Genomic DNA, 5235 nt, shown 5'->3' on the forward strand with positions numbered 1-5235 from the left:
TATACACAAGAAGATTGGGAAGTGTGGCATTATAGAAAACGTTTGCTTTAAAGAACATCATGAGGGACGCCTGGGTGACTCAGCTGGTTGAGCATCTGCCTTCAGCTCAGACCATGATCCCAGGGTCCTGGGATTGAGCCCTGCTTCTGGCTCCCTGCTCAGGGGCGAGTCTGCTTCTCCCTCTCCCTCTGCTCCTCCCCCTACTCTGCTCTCTCTCTCTCTCTCAAAAAAAAAATAAGAAATCTTAAGAGAAAAGAAAAGAAAAAAAAGAACAGGGTTTGCATACATCTTTGATTTAAACTTAGGTTTGCATTTATATTAAGACTGCAGGATGAAACAACAATTTTTTTTAATTTTTTTATTGTTATGTTAATCCCCATACATTACATCATTAGTTTTAGATATAGTGTTCCATGATTCATTGTTTGTGCATAACACCCAGTGGTGCTCCATGCAGAACGTGCCCTCCTCAATACCCATCACCAGGCTAACCCATCCTCCCGACCCCCTCCCCTCTAGAACCCTCAGTTTGTTTTTCAGAGTCCATTGTCTCTCATGGTTCTTCTCCCCCTCCGATTTCCCCCCCGTCATTCTTCCCCTCCTGCTACATTCTTCTTCTTCTTTTTTTCTTTCTTAACATATATTGCATTATTTGATGAAACAACAATTTAATCTTCATGTAAATTCTCAGTTTGGGAATCATCACAAAATCCCATGATTGTTATTACTATTTTACCCATTTGAGTTTTACCCCCTATTTGTTTAGGTTTAGATTAATATTTTATATCATTATGTTCTACTTTTTAGATGGCCTGTTCTAAACATGAATACAATTCTACATAATTATTGTTCTCTATTAAGCAAAAATTTGTCTATAGGTTGGATGTATGACTGTATTTTTTTATTTTATTATGTTATTTAAACACTATACATTACATCATTAGTTTTTGATGTAGTGTTCCATGATTCATTGTTTGCGTATAACACCCAGTGCTCCATTCAGTATGTGCCCTCTTTAATACCCATCACCAGGCTAACCCATCCACCCACCCCCCTCACCTCTAGAACCCTCAGTTTGTTTCTCAGAGTCCATAGTCTCTCATGGTTCATGTATGACTGTATTTTTAAAACATTTTTTTCTGTTGATCTGAATTTAGTTCTATTTGAAAGCTCAATATCTTTCCCCACATCATTTGAAGTGTCTTTCATAATCCTAAGATGTAAGTTTAGCCTTGGAGAATTGATTTCTTTTTCTTTTTATAATTTTACTTTGCAAATAAGTTAATCCTCAGGGGCACTTGGGTTCAAAATCTAATTATATAATTAAACATCTGTATTACTAAGTGATTCATAATGACACACAAAGAGCATCCTTTGAATGTAATCGATTCTACATTGAGTATCAGAGTTTTGGGCTATTGTGTAAGTAAGGGGAAGAGGTTCTTGATTTACACTCTCTTAATTTTGACTGGATTTCTGTTGCAGAAATTTCTTAACTTTGTTTTCTACCACAATCTTATAAATTCTAACTATAGTAGAAATTATTTTTCTACTGAATCACTATGGTGATATTAGCCATAAAATGTATAGAAATAAGTCTCATATTTTAGGGCTAACATCATCACAGCTTTAGGCTAAGTTTTATCCTTAATGGATGTACTGTATATGCATACATATCACAAAAATCACACATGCTAATACTTTCTTTATAAGCTAAATGTTGCCCCAGAGCCAATGGGTCTGGAGCCCAGTGTGGGGCCTGAACTCACACCCCTAAGATCAAGACCTGAGCTGAGATCAAGAGTCTGATGCTTAACTGTTTGAGCCACTCAGGTGCCCCAGGACTGTTGAATTTTTAATTAAGTCTGGGTTTATCCATCCAGAGCTCAAGTTGGGGAGTGTTCAAAGGAGAGAAGGACATGATATAAAAAGCCTTGGTGGCCAAGATGTGTTCCCAATTAGAAGGTCCCAGAGCTCAGTAGAAAGTTACCTGAAAGCCAAGAGTCTAAGGGAAGATAAACCACTGCCTGGGTCCAGATGTGTGTGGACCTAGGGTTGGGAGAGCAGGGTGTTTTTAATTCATCATCTATTGTTGGATTTTAGAAAATTCACTCATTTCTTTATCTTAAAAGGATATTAGAGATGGTCCATGGCCCCAAGTTGCTATCAAAATTACAATCTTTTGTGATCCAATTAACAATTTTCCCTTTACATCTTTCAGAAAATGAATTAATCCCATTTATATTATTTACACTGATATACTCACTACATTTGTTTTCGTTTTGTCATATTGTTTTATGTCGAATATGTGCAAAATATATTTTTATTCATATATTTGTCCACTATAGTCTCCTCTAGTGGCTTTTTTTCTATCCCTTTTCTGTCTTTTTTCTGTATGCATTTACCACTTAGATATACGTGCATTATTTCCCAAATAATTATCTTTACAATAATACCTTTATGTACCACTCTAGGTCCCTCTTATTTGTCCATTTTTTAATTTGCTTCCAACTGTGAACAATAATGCAATTATCTCCTCATTTCTTCTCCCTCTCTGCTTGTATCCACCATCCACCATCTGCTAACATCTCCCCTTTCTTCCCTAACATCTACTTTACCATCTATCCTCTGTCACCCAGTTAAGTTATACAATACTTTCTGCGACAGACGTTAATTTTTATTTATTTTTTCTCATTCAGTTTTTAATAGTTGCATTGGATCTCTCTTGTCAGAGAATAAAGCCCTTAAGTACTCTCCCCTGTAATGTCGTTTAATCTCCGTACAGCAGGTAATTGCAAAATCACTACTCACTGTGAGTCCTCAAGCAATTACAGATCTTCTCCCGTGTTGCTTCCAGCCCATTCTCTAGAAGATTACATAGAGGAAGCTCATGGCTATAATAGTTTTTGAGTTTGTGTGTGTTCATGACAGTTTGTCTACCTCCTTTATATGTGAAGTCCATTTGACTGAATATAAACTCTGGCTCCTATGTTCTTTTCTTGGGTTTGTTGACAATCTTACTCATTGCCTTCTGTCATTAAGTGTTTCTGTTGAAAGGTCTGATTACAATTTTATTTTTCCTCTCATAGATGACTTGGTCCATTCCTTCGATGTCCTGAGGATTTCTTTTTCATTAAAACACAGTAGTTTTACTGGAATATTGCTCTGTGATATCCCTTATGGCTTGGTTTTCCCAGGTCCATGAGAGTGCCTTTTAATATGTAGTTTTGTCCTAAAAAAGCCTTTAGGAACACTTGATCTTATTTCTTCTGTTCCATTACTTTGGTTTCCTCCACTGACTCTCATTGCAAGCATGTTGTACCTTCTTTGCTTCTCTTCTATAGCTGTCACTTCCTGTCAACTTAAAACATAATCTTAACTTCTTTAGACCATAAATTTTTCTCTTATCTTCCAAATTTTAATGCATGCCAGATATGCTTATTTATTCTTGTGTTATTTTTATTTTAGCCTTTATTTCTGAAAAATCCTATTTTATTCTTTCCTCAGTGCTCTACTTTTCTTCTCAAACCCTTTTCCCCCAATCATCTCATTTTTGTTTTTTTCTAAATATCATTTATAAAATTTTTATAGATTCTGTTTTAAAAATGTCTTTTAGTTCATTTAGAAACATGAAATTAGTATTTTCATCTATTTTATGGGCATGACTTTATAGCGTGTTGTAGGGATTTCTTTCTACTCCTTTTTCTATATTTTTATATCATTAAGTTGCTGGAAGTGAATTATGTCATTTTAAGAGGGAGAGGTGGGTCAAAGATGCCTTGCCTAGCTTCATAGTGCTGGAGCTCCCTCTTCTTTTTTTTTGTGAGGTGACAAAAGTATGTCACCATTTTGGTTTGCTTCCATTTTTCAGTTGTTGGGAATAATGCTGTTATGAACATGGGTGTACAAATATCTATTTAAGATCCTGCTTGCAATTCTTTTGGGTATCTACCCAGAAATGGAGTTGCTGGGGCTTATGGTTTGGTTGAATGGGTAAACAAACTATGATGTATACATACGAAGCATTATTATTCAGCCTTAAAAAGGGAAGGAAATTCTGATACCTGATAACACAATGAATGGACCTTGAGGACATTAGGCTACTTGAAAGAAGCCAGTCACAGAAGAACAAATACTGTATGATTCCATTCTTATGAGTTATGTAAAGTAGTCAAATTCATAGACAGAAAGAATAACGGTGGGTGTCAGGGGCTGGGGGAGGCAGGGATATGAGTTAGCATTTAATGGGGACAGAGTCAGTTTTGCAAGATGAAAAGTGTTCTGTGGATGGGTGGTGATGGCTGTACGGCAACGTGAAAGTACTTACAGCTACTGAATTGCCTTTTTAAAAATGGCAAAAATGGTAAATTTTAGGTATATTTTACAACAACTTAAAAAATAAATGTAAAAAGTATGGTAGCGTATATTCTGAGATCTGCCCCCTCTGACTTTAACTTTCTTTCATTTGACTTGCTCCTTTGTATTGTCTTTGTTCTGCTCAGTTTGGAGTCCACGCTTAGGAATGTCTTCACAGAGCAGGCTTTTTTCCCACGAAACGGAGTCTGAAAAGCCCACTCTTGGTCCCCTCCGCTGTTCTTGGTGGACCGCTAGCTTGCCCTCCTCTGCTTCTTGCCACAGTGCCTGATTGCACAGGCGAGGGGGCTGTTGTGATTTGCCCACCTGCTGCTTCTTACGGTTTCACAGGGGTGCCTTGTTACCCAATTTTAGTGCACGTGTTGTCTTGGGTTTTATTATCCTAGTACTTGTCTGCATTTATGCGGTGATTTGGGGAGATTGAGAAATATTCCACGACTATCACCTTCTGAGAATTCTTAATTAAGCTTTTGATTTCTTTTATTCCTCATTTTCTTTTTTCTTCCTTTCACTTTCTTCCATTCTATTCTCTTTCTTAAAACAAAACAGAACAGATACAACACTTACAAATCAGAGAAACAAATCCTAAAGTAATGTATTGATAACATGGATTTTTTTCAAAGCTTTCCTAATAAGATCTGCTCTAGACGTGTTTAATCACTAACACTTTCTATATTTTAGAATAAAAACATCTGATGTTTGAGACGATGATCTTCAATTATCAGATATAAATGAACTTTTAAAATCAGATTTGGTCAGGAAAGGTGGTCAATGCACATCTTTCCTTCATTAGTATGAATTAAAACAATATTTTAAGATCTCTGTTTAATTAGAAAAAGTCGCTTAAATGTTCCGATTGAG

The sequence above is a fragment of the Halichoerus grypus genome, chromosome 10 (assembly GCF_964656455.1).
Source record: "Halichoerus grypus chromosome 10, mHalGry1.hap1.1, whole genome shotgun sequence".
Lineage (NCBI taxonomy): Eukaryota > Metazoa > Chordata > Mammalia > Carnivora > Phocidae > Halichoerus > Halichoerus grypus.